Here is a 26,750-nt window from a genome sequence, read left to right on the forward strand (position 1 = left end):
TTATTAATAAATAATCTAACATTGAAATCATCAGTTGTATCCTTTGTTAGATATAAGGCATGGCAAGGACACAAATGATCGTTAATATCAAAAAACTAAACCTACTTTGGAAGAGGAAAACGAAAAGGAGGAAGATAATGAGAAAGAAATTATTGAAAACGAGTTAGTGATAGGGAATTGAGTAAGCATGCTAAGTAGATTAAGTAAGATGATAGTGTCACCAAGATTTACTAATTCAAGTAAATCTGTTAGATGGATTAACTAAAATTGTTATGTGTTGATAGACAATATAGTTAGATTATGATCATGAGTGTAATCCGACGGTAGGATCATGAGTGTAATTAAGTGCCACTAATATTAGCTAATCAGGTTAGGGCCCACTTGGAATTATTCACTAAATGCAAGAGCAAAAGTATGATAAAAAAACAGAACATATTGCCTACACAATTTTTAAAACTATCTAAAGTTCCCTCTTAATCATGATCGACAAAAATGAAAAATCTTAACTAGAGAACCGTAAGCGCTAAGCAGTACTTTATAAGAAGAAAGTTTTCCTCTCAACAAATTTTTTAATCTTCTTGAAGCTGATATAGAACTCAGTTACAAAATGATTGCAGAAATATTTAAATATTGTCGAGCTGGTTTTCCTACAGTGAGCAATTCAGTCATCCAACCACATTAGCACACCATTTCCTACAGTATTTTTCTGCAGTAATTTAATTCGAGCAAGTTCGAAAGTACAGATGAAGCATATTTTGCAGTGAAACCAGTATCTGCTCCCCAAAATGATTTAACTATCCATGATCCTTCTTTCAATTCATAGCTCATATATCACAATGGCATGATCAATTGAAAATGGAATTGCAAAGTGAAAGTTCTAATGGTCACACTGGAGAGGTGAAAAAGACAAGTTGACATTCAACTATCTTATTGGTCATGTAAAAGATTCTAAAAGTAATCATACAGACGCTCAGGGAATCAGAGTAACAGTGCAGAAAAGCACGATCGGTTAAAGCATAGCTCTGACCAATGCACTAACGGATGAGAAGTGGATATTATTATAGGTGAGCATGTACATATTACATTGAGAGCACAGACTGTAAACACCATCTTGCAGGTAAAAGAAGTTACAGTTATTATTTAGATTTACTATCAGATAAACACAAGGAATTGAATAAGTATCTAGAGATTGGCCAAAGACGCCACTTATTTCAAGAAGAATGGATAAGGTGCTCACCAGCATTTCCGTTGCTCCAACAACGTCATCAAACTACCCAACTGTCAGCATAAAACCATTTAAGTTAGGATTATGAAGCATTAATCCAGCATATTGTTCTTCAATTAAAAGTCTGATATTGAAGAATAAAACCATTTAAGTTAGGATTATGAAGCCATAATTCAACATATCCTCCAGTGGAAATCTGATATTGAAGAAGTGGTGTGACGGCCAAGGTAATTCAAGTAAAGCCGCAGAATTATCTATTTTACACCTTTCACAATGAAATTCCATTTGTGAATCTCTATATGCTTCCAACAGGTGAGATTAGAGAAATAGCAGCAGTGTTGCAGCACCATTCAAAAATTTACAACCTTTTAGGAAGGTGGTAAGTCTTCTTGAGAAACTTCGACGCAGCCTCATCATTCCTATGGCATAGCACGTGTAGAACCGTGCTGGGTTCTGTTGGGCTCCAGTGACCTGGATTTTCAGGAAAGGGATACCCTGATTTGGCTGCAGAACCATATTTCTCGAGTATCATCTGCTTGAATTGCTCAATGAGGCTCTCAGTATCTGTGCGGAATAGGGGAAGTACATTGGTCACTTCAACTGCAGCCTTCTGAACTGACTCTTCTGGCAAACCATCTCCATCAGCCAAGAATAGATCTCTAAGCGCTTTAAAATCATCCTCTAGTATCTGACACTCTTGAGGAATGAAGGAACGTGATGGGCCACCTGCAAGAAGTACTAGCAGAAACCCATCAAAACAGGCTTTCATCAGTGCAGTTATCGCATGACATCTTAATCTGGCATGCACTTTGCTTGATACTGTTGCTAGAACAGGGTCAAGTTCTTTTAGCAAACAATCTATTCTTGACGATGAAGTCTCACCAACATATAAAGAATCCCAAAGAGCATGACTCAGATCATCAAACATCACCTTGTAGGCTATCGTCTCAAAAAGTTGCTGCAATCCTTCTTGGCAAGTTGCTAGAGAGAGCTCAAAGTTGGTCTGCAATTCATCACATGCATCTACGTGAGTTAATTCAGCATCCCTTAAAGAGGTTATTTTCCTCCTCAGTTTCTCCAACTGTTTGCAGATATAATATAGTGAATTAATGAGTATACATAGCTGTGGTAGACCTAAAGTTGACCCAATTTGCAATCTCTTTTTCCCCGAGATATGTGTCTTCTCCTTTTTCTTCCATAACTTGGAACCAACTTCACATCTAGTTAAAGGAGGCCATTCAGGCAAAAAATTGTTTCGAGTACCTAAAAACAAAGATTATTGATCAAAGAGATATAGAAACAAATACAGATACAAGGAAACTTACCACATCTAGATTTCGCCTTTGTTGCGTAATGTTGTAGATTCCTATCAAGTCCCTCCAGCAACACAGGGAGCAGGGCAGAGTGTACAGGTATCGGCAGTTGAAAGTATGCTTCTAATGTCTCATCAACTGTCCTGAGTACCTCAACTGAAGAAGCAGCAAATTTTTCTTTGTTTGTCCTGGGGTTCCAATCCTAATCAGATGATAAATATAGCATCATTGAAATTTTTTGTTTGAATATTATCTGTCTAACAGAATTTTTGTGCATTTAAAAGAATGGAAACAAGCAGAAAACATTTACCAAAATAGGCCAGCATAGAAATATAGATTCCTCAATAGTTTGTATGTAAAGGCAATCCAACTATAACCAGATTAAATAGCAAAATTGATTTAACCTAACATATGAAAAATTCAAATCTGATGATTAGTAAACTTTTGCAAACGTTAATTCTACAAGGGCCAAAACAACAATAACAACCAAATCTTTATCCCATTAAATGGGATTGGCTATATGAGTCCTTCTATGTCATTGGGTTCGATCCCCTACTATATCCTCATCTATATTTAAATGAACTTTATCATGTCTTATCATTACTAAGTCTTCTTTAGTCTCCCACTTCCCCTATTAATGTGTATTTATCACATTCTCACATCGTCTAATTGGGACATTTATTGGCGCCGAAGTATATGTTCAAACCATCTTAAACATGTCTCTCGAAATTTTCCCTTAAATAAGTGCAATCCTAACTTTTTCTTTAATTTTTCTCATTTCTTATATTGTCCATCCTCGTATCTGTACATGCATTCTCATCTCTATGACTCTCATTTTCTACTCATGTGCATAATTCATTATCCAACATTCAACTTCATATAACATAAAAAGTCTAACTGTCATTTTGTAAAATTTTCTTTTGAATTTTTAAAATACTTTATGATTACAAAGAGCACCTAACGTCTTCCTCCATTTCAACAATCTTATTTGTATCCTATGAAAACATCTATATTAATCTCTCTATCTTTTGCAAAAATAGACTTAGATACTTAAAGCGCTCAATTATAAGTAATTCATTATCTCATATCTTAATAATTAACTTTGTACGTCTACTATTACCAAACTTAAATTTCATATATTCTATCTTCATTCTGCTAAGCTTAAAACTTTTTTACTTTTAGTATTTTTTTGCCCAGATTTAAACTTAGTATTTACTCCTTTCAACAATGGTAAAAAATTTTAATTAATTCAATAATTCAAATTTCTAACTCGAGATTTAAAGTAGCATGCTTGAAATAAATAGTAATGAGTTAGATATAATCAATGAGGAAATATGTTAATTATTGAACAAAGCTCCCAATATACAAATAGGAGGAAACAACACAATAGTAGGTCGAATATTCTTCCTTCAAAATAAAAGGGGGATTTTGCTCATCCCTTGAAAAGAATCTAATTTCCTTCATTAGTAGACCCCTCCAAGAAAGATATCATACAAGTCTAAAGTACCATAAAAGAGAGACAGAGGAAAATGTCACAGATCTTGCAACTACTCTAGCAAAAAGAAGAAAGAGAATAAAGTAAATTCTTCCAACTTAAAGAGAAGATGCACGTAATTCATCTCCTTAAGACTTGATGAGAGTAACTATGATTGAATATTCGGTTAAAATCGAACCAAATGGGACCGAATTAACCGAACTAATTTTTTTTTGAACTGACCAGATTTGCAAATAAAAATCAAATAAACTGAACTGATAAAAATATCGATTAATTCGATCAAAAACCAAATTAATCAAAATCACCGAAAAAATCAAAGTTTTTAATTGGTTAGGGATTTATAAGTTCACTTATTTAGGAATTTACCAATTATTTTTTTTTAGTTTGATTAATTCGATTTATTCAGATTATTCAGTTTAATCGAATATGAAATTTTAAAATCAAAATCGAACCGAATTAACCGAATTAACCAAATTAACCAATTTTTTTTAGAAAAAATAGAAATTCCGAAATAACCGAACCGAATTTTTAAATTCGATCGGTTTGTTCGATTTAATTGAATTTTTGCTCACCTCTAAGAGTAACTAATCTCCTTTTCAATCCTCTGAAAACCATGCAAAGAGCATAGTAATATGGCATTCTTAAAGGTGAACTAGAGGTGCAACTATGCAAGTTGTCATGGGTTGATGTTGAATCACTGGTGTATGGATGTTGAATCACTGGTGTATGTTATGTTCTTTCACTAGATTGACCTCGTGAGTCTTTTGTGGTAGGTAAGTGTTGACACAATAAACTCTAGATAAAGTAGATAACAAGCAAAGTACAAAATGGAAGCCACAATAGTGGATACAATATAATGGATTGATTTGATTGGGGTGTGGTGTTGGTCAATGTTGTTGAAAAAGAAAATACCCAACATACATACAAATGTACGTGTATGAACAATTTCTAAAATATTTCATGTGGTGAATGGGCATCCTAAAAATATTCTAAAACTATCTAAGCAGTTGCTGAGTGGATCGCCTAGGCATTTTAGACAAGGTATATCATTGCATACATGTGATATGCAATCCCTTTATGTAGTTTGGTCTCTAAATGAGCCAACATGAGCTAGGTGGATGCATATATGGGATGGCAGGCCATACATGAAAAAGAAAAAATTGGGTCAGTTCATTTCATGATCTAAGAACATAACATGGGGTTTTGTGATGATTTCCCTCCACTACAGAAGAGCAATGCTTGTGACTATGAAACAATAGACCAGATATAGCAACGTAACTTGTATGTGATAAACATAGTAACTATCAATTATATGAATGTTACTTATAAATGCAGCATGTTCAACACTGTTATCTTATTTGTTCGTATTGACATTTGATAGTTTATATCAGTATAAATATTTGGCATGGTACTGGAGGGATAGAGGGGTAGATGAAGAGTCAAGCCTTCGTTAAATGAAGAGGACGAGAGCATCATAACAATCAAAAAGATGATGCCCACAACTCAAGAACCACAAGAAAGTGTGTTAATGCATGGAGAGATTGCATCTTTGACATCAATATACCACATCCCTTCTAACCAAGACCAAAAAGGCCAAGAACAAAAAAAAAATAAAGCTCATATAAAAAGTCAAAGAGGAATTACTTGGATTCTATAACTTCTATATTGAAAGAGCCCATCTATAAACTATAGAGGATATAGTTAATACTAGTCCACCATGTAAATGCCAGAGAAATGATGCTCCCAATTGCTCAACTTCAACCATTGTCTTGATGTGAATAAGGGTTTAAATTAGATTTGATATGTGTTACTTATATATGCATCAAGCATGCTGGGACTCAAAATAGTACAAATTAAGCTATTAGAGCTCATTAACTCGACAGATTCAATGAGTTGGTTTGTGCTTAATAGATCGGAGTCGTATAATGAATGTTAAAGCTTTAGAGGAGTGTGGAGGACAGTCTAAAACGAGAAGCATTAAGCCAACAAGGTGGTGTTTGGGTAGTCTAGAAAGAGGTAGTCCTAGAGGCATGAAAGATCGTGGGCAAAAATCCAAAGGATGCCCCAAATTATACAAATTGTCAAAAGGGCGTCCTTTTTTTAAAAAAAAAGTTAAAAGGACGCCCCACTATATATATTGTATCAAAAATATTCTTCCAGTATTGCTGTAGCAACTACGGAGTAGTTGCTACAACGTTGCAATAGCTACACTAGCTGCTACAATATGAAAAATCAACTATTTCACTTTAATCAAAATTATTATATACAGAGCACTATTATATCAAAATACGCTTTATCAACTTAGTTAAAATTGCTTAAACTTTATCAAAATCACTTTAAGTTGGTCAAAATCATTTTAAAATAGTTGCAACGCTGAACCATCGTAGTCAAAATCACTTAAACTTCATCAAAATTATTTTAAAACAGTTGCAGTAACTACCTAATAACTACTACACAGCTACACAATTGTAACAACTACTAAGTAGCTACTACAACGCTATATCAGTATTATATTAGTTGTTACAACATTATAGCAGCTACAAAATAGCTACTACACATTATAGCAGCTAATTGTAACTCCTACAATTGCATTGAAAGTAAAGGTATTTTCGGGATAAACAATATAATGGGGCTGATTTGTTTTTAAAAAGGGGCACCCTTTTGACAATTTGCAAAATTTGGAACGGCATTTTGATTTTTAGGGTTTAGGACGTCCTTTTATCATGGAGCAAGCTTGAGCTTGGTGCATTTGATGGGTAGTAGGCCTAGCGAGGTAACTCTAGGGTGAGGAGCAAAGGGTGATTAAAAAGCTAGAGGCATGAAAGCATGAAAGATTATGCGCATGAAAGCATGAAAGATTATGCAAGTAAAATGTAATCTTAGAACTTGTGTCTTTAAGCACATAATCAAAGATAATGAGTTTAGTTAGGTAGGAGTAGACTAATTCCTACCTAACTTAGGTAGATCTTGACACTTCACGAAAAGCTAATGAGGGCACAAGCCAAGTGAAGGAGGGAATATTGGTTAGACTCAATTGATTGGAGCAGGTTAGTTGACAAAAGAGCCAACTAAGTGCAAGGGTTCAATGACCAAGACATTTTTTGTTTGAGTAACAATTGGCTAAATATGGCTTCCAATTGGCTGACTAAAGTGGAATTCTAATCAACTGGTGATATAATCGTTGCTTTCTCAATCATCTAGAGGGCATTCTAATCTATTGTAGGCGGATAAAATATGTCCATGGAGAGCTTATTGTATAAGCACTAGAGGGTATTAAGCTAAAAGCTTCACACAAAAATATTTTTTCTCCTATGAAGAAGTGCTTGAAGCTTTTCAAGGACTTATCCAGGGTTGAGGCTTCAACAAAAATCCTTCTTAATCACTTTTCATCTAAGTTACATTTTATCATTTTTTAGAGAGGAGAAAGCATATTGTAAATAGGTTAGGGTTGTAAAAGGTTTTCCTAATACCTCTTGTGAATAGGTGGTTCTCAATAGAATTTTTTAAGGGTGACACATTGAATGTCTTGTAGGGGTCAGATGACCGAGCTAAGGGGGGTGAAAAGCGATCATTAATTTGTAAATGTGATTTTATAGTCTTGCTATCGAGCTAGAAAGGTCACATATAATTAGCATAGTGGAGATGAAACATGCAATGAAAAACTTACAATCACAAAGACATTATATAACATGGTTTGGAAACCTTAAGCTCTTACTCCACCACCTATGATCTATCAGTAAATCACTCCTAAAAAGTCACTATCTTTCTCCTTTTTGATCAACTATCAAAGGTAGAGAAACGTCTTATAAGCTCGAGAGAATCAATGCCTTATAAGAAAATTTTGAGAGAAGAGAGAAACTCTTATAAGACCTAGCCAACCTTATTTTCGTCAGTCATGAAAACTCCACCTAGCTCTCATTTTATAGTCTTCAATTCTCTAGCGTCTTTTGTTATCTACCACCCAATAGGTTGACTGGTATGCACTATCAGTTGGTTGGTCCTAGCAATTCGATCGCTATCGTGCAAACGACTTCTTTCTGCTTACCACGTGAGCAACTAGTCAATTGATGTCATACTGATGTCATCAGTCGACTGTCTAGTGAATTCAGCCACGAATAGAATAATTTTGTTCACTAACTCCTCAGACTCAATTGACTATCTCAATCGACTATACTTGTAGTCAACTCGAATCCACATCAATCTACTACTCTAAATAATAAATCCCAATTTACCACAACTCGGAGATTTGATTTATCAGTTGACTGACTATTTCATTAATCAACCCCAACACTAATCAACTGATGGATGTCCACCATCAATCAACTGATCAACCTTTATGCCTCAAAGCCATTTAGGATATTGGGTTGCCAATTATGATTTGAATATTATCCATTAACAATCATGACCCTAACTAGGATCAATTATAAAGTCTTCCACTTATGTTGAATTCTACCCTCATCCCCATGGATATAGATCACTTAACACTCAGCTCACCAAAGTCTTACTACTGCAACTACATTATGCCCCTTAGTCATTTACTTTTAGGCTACGTCCCTTGGATGCAACCAAACCTTCAATTCCACATGTCATCCTTTATGCCTCTTGTATGCATAGTCTGCCTCCAATGACTATCACCCTTATTGATTCAATGCTCCTATCCTGCGGTCCCTCGATCTACCTCATGCAACCTTCTCCAATCTCTACGTACCTCTTTGGTATCCCTCGTCTTATGGTCCCTCGAATGTCTCATATCATCTCTGATCTCTTCACACCTCCAAGCCAATAAGTGTGCCACCTTGGCCCCACCAAGCCAACATCCATCGTCACTCGACCACATCGAACACTAAGCTCTCTAGCTTCATGTATATTTCGGCAAGTCCGTACATGCTCAAACACACTCATCAAATACACACAATGCCTAACATAAATCATTTACTCAAATATCAAAATTAAGGTCACATTGAACCACTAGGGGATCGATTGCACCAACATACATCATAAATCGTAAATTAAGAGCAAGGTCTCCAAACTACATTAAATCATTGTGTTAGTGAATGTTTCTTGTTTATTTCCTATTTTCTGCTATGTATTCATATTTCATATTCTTAACACAAACAAACACACATAAGCACCCTCAAGTATCTAATCATTTCATTGTTTGTGTTTTAACAAAATCTATGATTAAGGGGTTTTGTCTCTTCACATCCTCCCCCTCTACCTAGACATGTGAATCATCACATTGAACATGCAACAAAGATCATACCAAAAGAGTTTATGTCATCTAATCAACCAAAGCAATGATTATATAGAAGAAAAATCATCCAGAAAAGGAAAGGACAAGTAATACTTAGAATATCATGTTTGATTGATAATTTTATTGATTTAAAATATCTCCACACAAAAAACAATGTCCTGGTCATGGTTAGCTGATATTTGCTAATCATTACAAGAAAGCAGCTTAAAGAGGCAAACTTTCATACTTGAATCCCACATAAAGAGAAATAGAAAGAAAGGCAAGTTCACAATTTCATGAACAGTAACATTATCCGTGGAACATGCCCTAACAAATATATGTACTTGCAAGTAAAAGGGGAAAAAATCAAACCTCTTGCTGCATGTTCTCGTCAATCCACTCCTTTAATCTGTCTACTTTAGTGTTTATCCATGCTCTTACAAGATCCATAATAGCAGATTCAGTCTCATAAGGTGACATCTCTCTAATCAATGACATACCCCCATCATCACTGTCAACAGAATCTTCAACAGCAATGTTGACGAGATCTTTCTCCAACTTGTCTGCAGCTTTAAGAACTTGGACTACATCTAGTGTTAGCTCCACTAAAGAATATATATATTGCTTTAACTCATTAGCGTAACAAGAATGAAGAGTTGCCACAGCAACACCAGCAGCAAGGGGGTGCCATTTCTTTAGTATTGGACTGAACAACTGTTTCTCTTTAATTGCTAAAGCACCAACATCCTTTGCAAGAACGGAAAGAACTGGAGTATTCTGGTCAATTGATGATCGCCTGCTTGTCTCTCTTTGTTTCATTTTCTGTTTCAATTCAATTATCAGCTCAAAATCACAATGAGTAGAAAAATAAGATGAATATTAATATGGATATTAGACATGAGAAGATCATCGAAATATTGAAACATAATATTGTAATATACAAAAATCTTAATGCAAATCTACTTAATGTAATTGACATATATGTATTGAGGATACCTAAGTTTATTTAGGCAGAAATTATTCCCCATTACATGATATCAGAACCACCCAACCTCTCCTACCTGTTCATGTTTGGCTTCCTTACACAGGCACACATTCATGTCCACCACTAGCTTCCTCATGGAAACTTGAAACATTGCCACTAGTGAAGCCCTGGATAAGGAACTTCCATGGTCTACAAAAAAACCTTAGACATCTCCGTCTCTACCTCGACCTCTTCACCCACCCGCCTTTGCATGTGGGAGAAACAACAACTCAAGACTCCTAAATCAAGTGGACTAGGAGTAGCTGAGCACATGGAAAAGGCAAGCGTAGTATGCAATGATTACCTTTGTCTGCACTTGGTAGAAGATGAGTATCTAGAAGAACCTGCAACCTCCAGCATGCACATCGCACAAATTCTTTCATCCAGTGCACAGCAACTTTGATCTTCATTAGCCTTTGCTTTTTTTCAGATTTCAACCTTAGAAACATTACAAATGTGTAGATATCACATTTCTATACAATTCTTCCAGACTACACATTTGATTTCTCAACCACAGCACTCGCAATCCTTGAGCATGCACTCAATGCCAAATTATGCTAAATTGGCTCATATGAGTATAACTTTTAATCCCGAGAAACCAGATTCGAAACCAAATTGATTTCTCAATCATCCAAGGATCTACAATCACCTACAATCAGCTTCTTCTCAGTCTTCAGTGCTAACACAAGTAGCCCCTCCAACCCGCTTCAAATGTGAATCAACATCCGCACATCCACTTCCAGTCAATTCACATGATTCCTAGTCCACACTCATCTTTTGCTAGGATCAGCACCTTCCCTCCATAATCTAGAGCAAACCAAAATACAAGCAGTATATTAGGAGCATCAATTTCTCCGTCGCAAAATTTAGCTACAGTTTGATGGTTGTTATAAAAAAAAACTAGTGCAGACTGAACCTAGATTCTTACTCTAATTGAGAAAATCTACTAAATAATGCCTCTTAAAATAGATGCATCTCCTTGCTGACATCTACAGATCAGATTTGTTTCAGAAATAACTCTCATAATTTTCACCAAAATCTAATCTTACAGAAAAATGACTCAGTTAAAGCAAATTTCTCACAATGATTTTCTTAGCAATAGGCCCTCTACTATTGGTGAGCCATTGTTTAGCTTCAGTTATGAGTATGGTGGGCATTGGTCAAGTTGCGTCTTAAGAAAAACTCCACCAGAACTGATTTCATTCGAGGTATAAAAGATCCCCAAACCCAAATTCGGACTTTTGGATTTTCTTGGTTTTCAGGTTTTTACGGGCTTTACGTTTTAATCTTGCAAGCTACATAATGTCTGACAATATGACAATAAAATCAAAGCAACATAATTCAAAACCGAATTCCCAATTCAGAGTATTCAAAAATAAATTTCAGAGAATTCAAACATGTTTCAGATTAAATTCTCAGTTCAGATATGGTCAAACCTAGTAGACAGCAAAATGATTGGCATGAGACAAGAAACGGACTGCCACCTGTTGAACAAGGAGAGTGAGAGTTGGGGCAAGGAATGAACCAACAAGTGGCGAGTGAGAGTCAGGCAAAGCTGGTAATCACAACCAACCATAGGGTTGGCTATGTTTATTAATACTAGTATATACTATATAATAACAATGTAAGTTAATAATTAATAAATGAGCAATTAAGTTTCGTTAACTATATACTCTATGCAATAGTATAAGTTACATATAATTTATTAAATATAAAACTAGCTCAGGTCAAATTTTTTCAGGATTTATGTAGAAACTAAAAACTAAACCCAAACTTGAAATGCAATAGAATATATATACATTCAATCTGAACTCCATCCATCACAATTCCAGTTCATGGCATACGTACATGAAGACAACTCTGCTGCATGGATGACACAAATCACTAGGACAAAAACCAGGGTTACACATTCAGGGGATTCTGAGTATATTGGAAATGTTTCTTTTTTCATTAATCTTACATCAATAGTCCAACCCCTTCTACCAGTATCACTCTAGCCAATGGCTCACTATCATCAAGGAAGGGCATCGGTCAGCTTAATCCTACTCCATTTTTGCCACTTTCTTTTGCTCTCTATATGCTTGAATTTACTTAGTTTGCTACCAGAAGACATACTGAGTCATCAAATTTTCTCTATAACATTTACTGTTAATTTTGTTTTATTCAGGACTTATGAACTTGAAATCTGATGGTTACAAGGTATTGATTTCCAAGATTGTATCAATTGACAGTAACTACATATTCATCCAACCTAGTGGTGACTCCTTTCTTCAAATCACAGTTGCTTGGAGCATCTTAGTCTGCAGAATCTACAAACCATAGTTCCCAATTTATCCAATCTTAATAGTATTAAGTGTAAATCCTGTAAACTACATAAACATCTTAGATCCTAATTTCCTGGTTGAATTAGAAAGCGTGTTTAACATTGTTTTCTTTAGTTCATCTGATATTTTTTATCATAGTCATGTTCCTTGAAGGCTTGAAATTTTGATTTTAGTTGAACATTAAAATGTATGAAGCAAAAAATATAAGATATTAATATAGAGAGATGAGATTTTAATATACAGAAATAAGCTCAACCTGACAGATCAAACAAAATACCTGAGCAAAAGCAGTACGAAGCGATGATCTGATATAAGAATCAATTCTACTATAAGCTACATCAGTTTCTTCCTTCTTCCATCCATATTCAGTGGAAAGATCTTCAACTTGTATTTTTGCAGTTTTTACTCCCAATGAGACAATAACTTGCATATATTCAATGTTGCTTTGATTGAATGTGTCATGGTAAGCAATCAGTTTTTTCTCTGTCCAACCAATAATTGAGGTTAATATTGAACTCAAAATTTTAGAATAAGATGGATCTTGTGTTGCTTTTGCATCATTAGCAACCTCAGTTAATTGATTATCAACTTCAAATACCAGATCATTTTCAACTTGCATAGTAGCAGCGAACTTGTGAAACAAGATCCAAGTAAAACAGAGATTGTGTAAGGATTGATTTATCCCAAGGATGGCCCATGTCTTTTTAATCAACTCTAGAACTTGATCTATTTCATCAATCATTGCTCCTTCAGCAATATTGCTGTTAAAACAAATTTCGAGAAGCATTTGGTAAAGATGGAGATTAAAAGGAAAACCATCTGCCCAATGGCATGTATCAGAACCACATCCATCTAAAGATCTGCAAGCAAGTGGCAACAGCATACTGCGTAGAAGCTGCATATCTGAACTTTTCCCAGTCTCAATAGACCTGTCTGAAGCTCCAACTATAAATTGATGAAACCTTTCTGATGCAGTATCTGACTTATCTAGTGGAACTAAAGGATGATGTAGTAATCCTGCTTGAAGAACCTTTAGATTTCTAGCTTTCCACCCTTCATATTCTAATTGATCATGAAAATCTGAATCCTTAAACTGCTGAAGCAACTCAAGTGGTAAAACCATAGACTCCACACGTTTCCCAAGCTGTTAGCCAAGAAGAAAGGAGAACCAAAACAACATATAAACAGATCAAGTAATTAAATATAATCTCTCTCCTAAAACACTGAAAAAAAAAGAGTTACTTTATTGGCACATAATATGAGAACCTAGTCAGTGTTTAGGCCAATGGTCTAGGTCTCAATGGACCATGAATGGACTGGGCATGGCATGGACACAAAGGGCTCAGTTTTTCTCATGCTGAGGTTTAATCTAGCATGCTCGGCATGACCAGTTCAAACATTTCCCCCACTTGGCATGAGTCAGGCCCATGCCAACTTAAGCTCGTAGGTTATTTAATTTAAAAATAATACAAGGGAAATTTTATTAAAATTAGGAAAAATAGAAAGAAAAAAATTGATAAAGTTTTATTAGTTAAAATCTTGACATTTACATAATTCAATCTTTAATTTTGTATAATATGAATATTTACATCTCAAATTTGGTACAACATAAATATTTTTACATCTCAAATTTAGTATAATATTCCATCTTAAATTTAAAGAAAAAAAGCTTATGTATATGATTCACACTCTAACTTTTGACCATTCAGATAGGGTATCTACTTCTACTTTCAGAAAGATCAAGATCGATAAAGTTCTCATTGCCTTATACTGACCTTTTACTTACCATATGTGAGGCTTAGGTGGGTTCAATCATACTTGACTTGGTCCTGTTATATCACTCAACCTGGCTCCTTAGTCGAATAATTCCACCTTCATCCTGCATTCTTCTACATTCAACCAATTCTTGAGACGCACATCTTCAAAGCATCCTCATTCAAGTGGCTTCCATTATCATTCAACACATAACTACACTAAAATATGACTCTAACATTGCTATAGATATTGAAAACGTGTATACATCACGAGTCATAGTGGCTAAGGTATGGTACATAGAGGCTTGCCTTTTCCACCTATCTATTTCATTTAAATCTTTATAATTTTTTTTAGTAAATATCTAAAAGCTAAGTAAAAAATTTTGCTCATTTTGAAAATCATGTCCAAGACTCCACTTGTTTGACTCGGATGAGCACTTGCACCACTCAAGCTCCCCTAGAACATGGACAATATACGCTAACTCCCCCAAGAAGATGGTACCAAGTGAGATTGGTCGACGATTGTACTTCTCATAGTAAATTCAGTCCAAATCATTTAATATAATTTTAATTTCAATAAATTTTTTATTGTATGCTAACAAATTAGTAACTATATATTTAATTCTATGATCTAAACTTAGAGCTATACAAATATTATCAAAATATTAGAATAATATTTTTTAATTTACCTTCTATAGGTTAGATAAGTTCATGAAATAAGTTATTATATCTACAATTTTTAAATAAATACACTAGGCCAAAAGCATTAAGTGTAAACTAGTACATATAATTGAAAATTCAATTTATAAAAGAGTAAGAAAATAAATAAAATGTTGCATGCAGTCAGCATATTACTAACCATGCTCTTTTAATAAATTTATATTCAATTTGTTAAGCAGTGCTTAACTCTAAAGTTGATTTCAACATGAGATAGGGTCAAGTTCCATCTATGATATTTTCTTATATATTTATGCATATTTTTACAAATGTTCTTAAAATATTGATATTTAGATTATGATGATTGAATAAATTGAACTGCATTCTAAGTCCGTGAAAAATATTTTTTAAGCTTGTCTTATATAAAGGTTCAAAACGTGACATATACAATGAATATATATATAAAAAAAAAAATCTACTTAGCATGATATGGGTACATTTTTGTCTTAAATTACATATTATGATATTATTATTTGATGTGTTATCAAATTTAATTGGAAAATTTTGATTAGCTACACCATAAAAAAAAAAGAGTGACCTTATAAAGGTAAGAAGAAATATAAATTAGGTAGCAGGAGGATATTCAAAATATTTAAAATTAATTATTCTTTTTATATATTGAGCTATTCTCTATATAGTGCAATAATACATGTTAGGCATTATAACTACTATACTACAAATATCACGAAGTTAGTCTATTGTATTTATGAGATGTAAAATCATTAATTAAATTTTGTTGTGCCTCACTAAATATTTTTATTACGTGTGAATGCATTGTGTTCCTAGATACTTTTTTGAATTGAGATTGGTGATAAATTCTTATAAAATATTCAACATTGCTTGAATTAGCCAATGAAAACATAAAAAATCTAAGATACCTTTCCTCACTTCTCCTAAAAATATAAAATTTCAAGTTCACTAGCAAAAGATAGCGTTGACTAAGTAGCAATTATCTGTTGGTCATATGACCTTATGTGGCACAATAAGGTGGCAAACTCCATCAAAAGAATTGCAAGAAACATTTCTCAAGCAACTCTGCACTCAACCTTGTCATCATCATCCTTAGAGATAATATTAAAATGGTCCCAAAGTTAGTTATGAACACTTACAACCGCTCTTAGTGTTATCTCATTGCGCCTTTGTGTCAATTATTTGAGTCCCCTGAGGTTCATCTCCAACTTCAGCTAAACCAACACTTGTTCAACAATGATGATAAGGTTCAAGTTGGTCAAGCTCATTGTCAGCAAGCCCCTTCCACGAGCATACAAGAGTATCAACTCCAAGAGGATTCCTACCCATTCACCAAGTGAAGTTTAACAGATTTCCATGCATTCATAATATTAATAGATTGAGATATTTACTTATAGATCTAGGAAAATCCAACGTTTCTAAACCCAAAGAGGATTTGGGGCCTCTAGATTGTACAACACCTTCTGTTATATTCTAATATAAAATTATTAATTATTTATATAATGAAAGAATACATTTTAATTAAATAAATGTAATAAGAAGTTTAGAATCAAAATATTATTGCAATGCGAAGTGTTGCGACAACATGGTGGTGGTGTGCTTGTAGTGTTAATGGCATCCCATGAGGATTAGAGAGGGAGATTTTAATTTACAAAGTAAATAATATATAAGTAATAAAAAAATTAAAGAGATTAGTAGAGAAATTAAGAGAGCAAGGATTAGACAATATCAAGTACAAGTTGAGAGAATAAGAATGAGAGTTGAGTTGTTCATATGAGAGATAAGGGATAAGATTAAGGAAATTTATAAGGATATTTTAGAATTTTTTAAGATGATTAAGTATCTTTATCACTAACTTGGCCAAAACACCCCTAAACTCCTAAACTAATGGTTATTTTGAATGTTTAAAATATTTTAGTCAAATTATTACTTCGGATCCCTCATTTGACTTCAAGTTTGTGATATTTAGAGTCAAACCATCACGCTAGAATCTACATCTCTTCCAAAGGTATTTCCTTGAAATGGTTGATGTAATGATAGCCAAGTAATGGAAAATATCAAATATGTAATGATCTAGTGTGTCAAAATCATTTTCTTTACCAACTTGGTGAATAGCTTAACAACCTAGAACAATTTAAAGACATGCTAGAAACTTATTCTGCAAGCTAGCAAAATAAAACGATTTTGAAACACAAGATCACTCATCTAATACAAACTCACAAGTATAGGCAACAACATGCATGATGATGATTACACTTAGAGCTTAGAGAAGATCATTTTCCTAAAAACAACAATCAAGCAAGGCCCGATCATGAAAAATGCTACTAGACTGTTAAGATAAAAACCCCTAGTTTTAATGATTGGCTAGACCCGAATGCATTTCTCAATTGGCTAGTCAAAAGTAAAGGCATATTTGATTGTTATAACGTGATCATTGTTGAAAGAGCATTATTTGGCAAAAAAAAAAAGGACTAGCTAACAAATTTTGCTAGTGGTTAAAACCTATATCACAAGATAGTAGTAGAACCCATCACCCAGTAATTAAAAGTAAAATGAAAATTAATGGACAAGTACATCCTGTGTTGTAAGTTCAATCAAACTAAGTTCCACATTGCAATCTAGAACTAGTGTCTACGAACACCCATATCAATTTCATTAAGGAAAAAATTCAAAGACTATTAAGAGTTAATAGAAGATAAATGGCATACAACGCACCCCTTATAAGGTACCTAAGGGAAATTGACAAGCTGAACTCGGCCTAAAACTATTACATAATAATAAATGCCAACACACAAAATAAAAACCAAAAGGACATAAATCCCAACTCTAAACCTGACTTGAATAGGCAATGTTTGTAATTATTATGGTAAGGGACACCTAGCGCCCAAATGCCCACATAGTCCTACCAATAGTAACCAAACATGAACAAATGAAAAGTATTCTAGAATTTAAAACCCTAGAGAACAATGAAAGTGAAGAAAAAATTACACGACTTCACATGGTGCACTACATCCTACTCAAACTCACATCCGACGACAGACAAAAGCACACTAGTATTTTTCTAAAAATGTGGGGTAAAACAAATGTAGTGAAACAAATAGGGGAATTTTTAAAAATATTTAAAATAAAAGGGTAAAATAAACTTTTCTCTTAGAGGAATTCCAAGAAATTATCCTTAGAGAGTTGCTTAATGGCACATCAAGTTTGTAAGCAGTACAATATGTGATAGACTTTGTTTTCGATATTTATAGCTAATACACTAACACTATCATATGAATCAGCAAAAATGGATTAAATTAAATAAACAATTCAAAGGACTCTTGAAGAAGAAAGGATTTATCAGAGAAATCATGAGTTTTTATGTCATCTCACATTATTGACCCTAGTAAAAATGATTCTTAGAGAATGTTTCTTAGTCACATTGTCAACAAGATGATCATATATAGATGTGATGATATGTCAACTTAATTGGCTAGAGTACATGTTAATGTTAGCCCTAGAATCAATTATGAGATGATTGACAAGAAAATTTTTGTATCATATTTCATTAATAAAAGACAGTTTATGGTTATTATATATTACTTCAGATCTGTGTCAAATTAATAAGTATAATAATATCCTAGGGTAGTAGGTTCTAATCTACAGTGTATCAATTGGTTGAATTGATAGTGGAAGGTTGTAAACATATATATAGAACACTACTCTTAACTATTCCTAATCAAACTTTAATATACAAGGACAATATTAATACATTGAGACTAACATATAGGTCAACTGATGACTTAATCTCACAAGTCATGGATATAAAATATCAAGTTGACACATGAGTATATATTAGAGAATATGTACTAAATTAATCCGCCATGAGAATGTTTCATGGATCGTTATATAAGTGTTATAAACATTTTCATAGTGACTATTAATATAAATAGTTCTACAAACGTCACCTATAACAAGGTGTATTATAAAGTCGATCATTGGGCATACAATAAATTATGTGGAGGGATGTGAATGATGTAGATAAGATCTATCTCTTCCATATGACGGAAGTAATATCTATGGACCCCTTGATTAAGTAGGACTACTAAAATGTATGACCATGCTCAAATAAGTCAATATGAGGTATTGAGCTCATTTAATTAAGTGAGTCTACTTAGAAATCAAGAAATAAAAAATTGATAAGGGGATGACACGATCTATGCCTCATTGATCAATCTAGATATTGAGGATAGAAGAACCAAGTTATACAAGATAATAAACACAGAAAGGTTAAGTCGGATCTCGACATTTTCATCCCTTGGGTAGCAATGATGCATTACTAGATGTCACTCATTGCTTATATATCTTGTTATTTTAGATACATTGTCAACGTTATGAGAACCTATTAGATGACACACAAAGAGCATGTTGATTTGAAGATGAGTTTATTTTAGTTTAACTAAAATAGGATGAACCCTAAGATTATAGGATTAAATCTAATCCGAGTTAGACTCATTGAATTAGACTCAAATGAATCCAACTATTGGATTATTGAATTGAGTCTAATCCAAATTACATTAATTGGATTAGACTCAACCACTAAAGAGGATTAATGTCCATTAATAGAGATTAATGGAGTATTGATGAAAAGGAGAGCAAAAGATAAAAATCTTTTGTATTTATTGGATGACTCTTTGTATTCATTAGATAACTCTTTATATTTATTGGATGACCTTTTGTATTTATTGGATGAGTACAAAAAGTCAATTTTATGCATTTGGTGGATGATCACTTCTAATCTTCTCTTCTCCTCTTGGCAAAATCATCCAAGTTGCTAGCACAACGAAGGTGATTCTTCTCCAAAGGCTAAGTTCGTGCGACGAACGAAGGACGTGTTCGTATGGATACTGAAGAGGTGCAGCATTTTGATCGTGCTGAGATCTACTAAATCAAGTTGCTGTCAGAATTGTTCCATTCACGCAATAAAGGTGATAACTCAATCAAACATGTATACTACATTTGCATGGATCTCTGGAGGGATCAGTTTTGTTCTGCTGTGTTTATTTATTAATTTTTTACAAAAGATCCCTATAGTGGTATCAAAGCCACTTGCGAAAGCGTATACATCGTTTTAATTATATTTCATATTTGATATAGAAAACAAGCATGTGTTTATTATGATTTGTATGATTGTATAAGTGGTTTTATCGAGCAAACAGTTTGTATTGATCAAACTAAAAGATTGTAGCATCTTCATACATAATAGAAACGCGTGCTATAGTCTGATTTTGTTCGACAAATCTTTCATAACCTTATGAGCAGGACTGCCGTAAGGTTACGGCTCATAAATCGTTGTTAAGAATCATAATAAAAGTATGTTATAGTGCATGGTTAAGATCTATTACGAATGATATATGCCATGGTGCATGGTTATGATCCTTTTTACCCGATGTGATTAGATTATGTGTGTATACATGTTGTAATTCATAATACAGTCTGCGTGTCATGACTTTTACCTTTATACTTTCAATTGTAAAATTAGACTCCCCTCGAATGTGACTCGGGGTTTCTTTAAATTTTTAATGTACAATTAAGAATAATACTAATTTATTAGACAACAATGGAAAGAGATGAGGCCAGCAACACACGACAACTGAGGAAGTACTTAGAGAAGATGCAATTCCTTAGGTTGACCTTTCGATTTTCTCATTGGCTTAAGAAGATCGTAATAGACAAGCTATAACCATATCACATTTCTAATTATGCATATACGTTGATGTGTGTCATGTTTGTATGTGATGCATGTTTAATTAATAGTATTATGATAATTAGGTCTTTTTTATATATCTACTAAAGTTTAGTACTCACTTTTACCTTGATCAATTGTAGACATGTTTGTCAAAACAAAGTGACTCAATTTATATTGGTAGAGTGCGACAGGACAATTGTGATGTATAAATAGTAAACTTTGAGTGAAACTTAACTAAGCTACCTCAATTGCATTGAGAACTTAGAGACATATCTCTTGCGTTGGGCAAATGAACAAATAGTCTTGTTCACGTAACTATACAAGAGTTACATACGATATAATTGGTACAAGTTGCTTACCTAAATTATACGAGTCTTGGGTAATTAACTAAAGCTAACTTAAGATGAGGTATAATATGGATCTTGTCCCACTTGAAAGTCATTGCTATTGGGTTTTGGAGCTAATAGTGTGGGTAAACTCCAGTTGCCCACATCCATGACTTACTCCTACCAAGTTTTACAATTCAGTGAGAGAATCATTTAATTAAAGGCCTAATTAAATGATTTAAATATAATACTCATTTCAACATTTCTTATTGTAGATCACTATGTCATCAAATACGTCTAATACTCTCTCTTTGCGATCTGTCCTTGATAAAGGCAAACTCAATAGAGCTAATTTCCTAAACTGATACAGAAACTTGAGAATTGTTCTCAAGCAAGAACGAAAACTGTACGTCCTAAACCAACCTATTCCTGAAGCACCCGCTATTAGTAATAGCCTTAGAACCAATTATGTGATGATTGACTAGGTACTTTGTATCATATTCTATTATTAATAAAGACAAGGGTTTTTTGTTATTATACTTACTTTATATTTGTGTCAAATAACTAAGTATAATAATGTCTTTGGGTAACTAGTTCTAATCTATATCATATCGATTGTTTGAATCGATAATGAGATGATGTAGAGAACACTACTCTTAATCATTCTTAGTCAAGCATTAATATTCAGGGACGATATTAATGCGTTGAGATTAATATGTGGATCAACTGGATGACTTGATCTCACAAGTCATGGATATGAGATATCGAGTTGACGCATGGGTATACATTAGAAAATGTATACTGAATTAACCCGCTATGAGTATGACCCTAAATCTCATAAGTGGAAATCTCATAAGTTATATGGATGGGGTGTTATATGCAAGTGGAAATCTCATAAGTATGACCCTAAATCCACAGAAAAGATTTGTGCATATGCTAGTGGCAAGTTTAACCCACCAAAGGCCACTATTGATGCTGAGATTCATGTAGTGATGAATTCCCTTGAAGCCTTGAAAATATATTTCCTGGACAAACAAGAATTAATCGTACGCACCGATTGCCAGGATATTATCAGTTTCTTCCAAAAATCTCCAAATAATAAACCATTAAGGGTGCGCTGGCTAGCTTTCACGGATTTTATCACAGGCATCGGAATTCCTATTCACTTCAAACACATTGACGGAAAGGACAACCAGGTAGCTGATGCGTTATCTCGTTTAATAACTTGTCTTATTCCTACAGGATGGCCGAAAGCAGTAATCGACGACCTGGATCTAGTAGCTCCAGCCCTTTAAGAGTTACAACAGAAGCCCAACCCAGAAGCCCATGGGCAAATGATCCAGAGTTTACAAGCATTGACAGGCTGGATAATAGATACCTTTACCTCCTGCATTATCAACATTTGCGAACCCGACAAGGGATGCCTCTCTCCGAGTACGAAGACATACAAAAACAACTGTACGAATTAGAACAGCAAGCAGCTGACCACGTCATCAAAGCAATGGAGCAATACCGGACACTTCACTTCCTTAAGCTCCAAGAAATCAGAGGACGACGAAGCACCACAGAAACCAACTTTTGGGACAACTGGTATCCAGCAATCAAACAAATCAATGACTAGATGGAATCCGCATCAAACCTTACTCGAGACGCAACAATCCGGACCGCTTCTTTGAAGCTCTAAAACATCACAAACGACAAGTGCGGACGTGGTGGACCGCAGAAACAAACCATCAAGCACTCAATAAGCCACTAGTAGATTCCTCCTTATCCTACATAATGGAGGATAGTGTGTAGTCTTAGTTGTAAAGTAGATTCCTGAATGGATTGAGCCTCGGAGAGCCGTCCATCCAGGAAAAGTAATGCATTATTGGTGTGTAGTAGCTGTAAAGCAGTGGGAACATCTGTAAAAGAAAAGAGTGATAGAATGTCGATGGGGCCCCATGAGCACCCGGTTCCCCACTTTCTTTCTTCAAGTTCTCCCTATATATAGTAGTCAGTATTATCGTTGCAAGGCACGCAGTGCATCACACTACAAGCCTTACTTCGATCAGTGTGAAGTCTTTAGTTTGGTGTGAAGTTCCCAGTTTGTAAGTTCCTACTCTTGCAATTTGAATCTTGTCAAGTTTACGAGTTTTCCTTGCATTATTTCTATTGTAAAAGTAGAAGTCCGCTTGCCTAACTCAAAGTGTCAACATTCAAGTGCCAGTGTCTAACATTGGTTGGGGATAGATTAAGAGTATGAGTATAAAAGAAGTTTTCATCAACTAGTTTATTTGATTCCTCTACTTGTTACTTGTAACTCATCCAAGTGCGATGAAAGTTTTATTGGATGTAATCAAGACATTCATGCTAATATAGAAAGAAATTGTAGTAAACTTATATGATGCATGTTGTTGCACGTTGTCAATAGGAATACAACATAAAAGACTATGTCCCTAAAACTCTAAGAAACTCTATGCTCATTCCCATTGGTTGTTTTTGTGTTGAGAAAAAATACTAATGTTTACATTATTTGACTCACCATTTGCATTGAATATCAGTCTAATTTTGAATGTAAGAGACCCCTATTGTCATATTAAAGAAAATCAAACTGTCTTCTTTATCTATTGAATTACCCATAGGTCATGCACCAACAAACTTGGTACTTTCACTTACTTTCATAATGTAGTCGAGTCCCCAAGATGAAAGCATAGTTGATATACAAAATCTAGCCCTCTCCCCCAACCCTTTGTTAGCATTAGCAGGAACTCTCAAATATAGATCAATGACAAAAGATAAACTTCATCAAATTGCTTTTGAAATATTTGTTGAGACCCAACGACAAGTGTCAAAACCATCTTCTCTAAAGGTTCCTCCTAACCTTCCATTGCACACTTGTAATTGATGTCACTAAGTTTGATTTATATTGTCTTATATTCCCACTCAATAAGGTCAAGTTCTTTCTACTGAGGGAAATAATGTAGTAAATAATTTTAAATATAGAGATTTCAAGTTATAATTTTCTTTAAAAGTTCCTTATAAAGGCTCATTATTATGTTTTCTAATTAAAAATCAGGTAGGATCAGACCTTTTTAGGAAAATAAGTCAAGAGAATGAGTCTTTTTCATTTGATAAAAGTCCCCCAAACTCTTCAAACTTAATAATAGTCTTGAGGGCTTATTTGTCCAAATGAGATTTTCATTTTACTGCTACATAACTGTATCAAAAGAGGCTGTGTGCCTACAATTTTTTATCAGTCATGCAAGGTCAATACAAATTTTCAATAATTAATTTCTGAAAATGACCTTCAATCCAATTATCAGATCTCTTATACCTGTGAAGCATCTAATTTCCCATCTATGATGGAACATAGCAATCATTCGAGTGTAAGAAATAGATATTTTGCTGCATAAATTAAACCAAGGTGTGTGCATAGTTAACTATAATATTGAAATTGTCTAATCAAAACATTTTTTAGGGCCTTCGAGTTAGTATTTTGATTGTTCAAATCTTTAGGACAGTGAGAAGACGCAAAACACCAATCATCCAATGGAAGCAAGTGTTTTTCCAGTGCTCTTTGAGTGGAGTAATGCCCACTGAATTAGCATCTCAAAGCATCTAATGATTGACCGACACCTCAACTAACTTCATTGTGGCATAGTGGATCCTGATTTTGAGAATGACAGTTCACTAAGAAGGCGCACATTTAACCAGAACGAGCGTCTAGCATCTCAATTAAAAAAAAAATAGTCCCGTCACCATGGATACTGGATGAGAACGATCATGGATGTCATGTCTAATATCAAGCTTAAACATAAGAAAGTGTGCAGATAATGGAGCAGTGATGAATTAGGAGATGCTCTCCCTTTCGAAAGAGTAGGTTAATAGCACAGTAGTGATCCTAGGCGAAAGAAAATGCAGCCCCAAGAACAGAACATCTATCAGTGCTAAGCAATAGAAATTCTCTTATGAAGATTCAAGAACGCATTGATAATTGTGAACTCAGACTTACACTTCCAGCAGCGACTCGAAGCAAACCCCTTCGGATCCGAGCATCCACATGCTCAGATATCCCCATCTGCATCCTCACGAACTCCCCCACCGATACAAGTTTTTTGGTGGAGTGGCTGCCGTCCATACCTTTCATCGATGGTGACCTGATACCGAAGGCCTTTTTCACCTTGCTAGCGGCTGCGAAGGTCAGCGACCGCTGCAGAGACCGCGACGGGGAAGAAGGCGAGTGGTCAGCGTGGCGCTCAGACTGGGGGATGTAGGTGAGGGGCTTGCCGCCTGTGGCGCGGCAGGCGGCGACGAGGATCTCGTAGGCAGTCTCGCGAAGCTCCTCAGCCGAGAGGGGGACGGCGAGCGGGCCGAAGGGGGAAGGGAGATCGGCCGTGCTGGCGGGGGTGGTCATGGCGACCGCAGTGAGAAGGAAGAAGAGGACAAGAGGAGAAGCGGAGGAAGGCGGTGGCGTAAGACTTCCTTTTGGAATCGCCGAGGGTTGTCCTGCCCCCGAAGAGACGAGGCATGACCGCCGCGAGAAGCGCTCTTTAAAATCGGAAATTTAAAATATCTCATTTTTTTTCCTTCCTGCCGTTTGTTTTTTTATTTTCTTTTTGTGTTTCCTTCCCTAATGTAAAGATAAATAAACGAATTTGCTTCCCTTGGGTTGATAACAACACGGGTTGGTCGGCCCATTTACATGCTGGACTAAGCTATGGGATACTATCAAGGGCTATGCTCATTGATAAGGGTCACAATTCTAATTGTCTCGTTCTCTGGCCCTGGCCCAATAAGTTTTTTTAATATTAAACTACATTTTTAAAAATATATACAAAACAAAATATATTTAAAAAGCAAAAAAGTAATATTAAGTAATAATTTTAAATTTTGTTGGGTCAGGCAATACCTAACTTAAATACACGTGAACATCAAAATTCAAGCCCCCGAGGCATAGCTGAGTTGGTTACGATGTAACAGACTTGCAGAAGAGGACAAGGGTTCGAATCCTGACGAAGCCAGATAATACCCTCCTGCGTCGTGATCAATTGCAGATCGTGTGGGGGCTAAAGTGACGGATTACATCTTTTTTACAGAAGAACATCAAAATTCAAGATCACTAGGTCTAACTTAAATTCTTTATTAAACATTAAAATCAAGCACGATTGTACTAGCACTTTCATATCTAATGATGTCATCAAGGATATCAACACCGTAAAGTAGTTAAAACTTTTAATTGCTAAAGTCTTTGGTTAAGTCAACTAGTCCTAACTTATTTTAGTTAACATAATTACTCTCAATTTATTTCAGTACAAAATTCCGTCATCTTTTTATATTCAATTAGAATCGACTAATAATGAAAGAGAATATTAGTTTTCCATTGTGATTTGATGCATTTTTTCCTCATGTGGGTTAATATTTATGTTACATTTTTTATTTTGCTTGAGATGAACATTTTATTATTTAAGTTGCTTATCATGCTTTATTATCATAAAACATATGTTTACCATGAATTTTATCTATCATGAATATTTTTCAACTGATTTGAGCGTAAACTGTCAAACAGGTCAATCCATGACGCCGCGAATCAACTCACTAAAAACTTATCGTATGACAGGGGCGGGACAGGCCGACTCACCAACTTAGCAAGTTGGAAAAT

At 34.7% G+C, this 26,750-nt stretch overlaps 1 pseudogene; it reads right to left on the bottom strand.

Annotated features, from left to right (window-relative positions):
• Window positions 1-1,060: 1,060 nt before the first annotated feature.
• On the bottom strand, window positions 1,061-25,620 carry LOC141815451 (protein unc-13 homolog; annotated as a pseudogene).
• Between the last annotated feature and the right edge of the window lie 1,130 nt (window positions 25,621-26,750).

The sequence above is a fragment of the Curcuma longa genome, chromosome 21, assembly GCF_044706935.1.
Source record: "Curcuma longa cultivar G26 ecotype Majalengka, Jawa Barat chromosome 21, ITB_CL_G26_1.1, whole genome shotgun sequence".
Lineage (NCBI taxonomy): Eukaryota > Viridiplantae > Streptophyta > Magnoliopsida > Zingiberales > Zingiberaceae > Curcuma > Curcuma longa.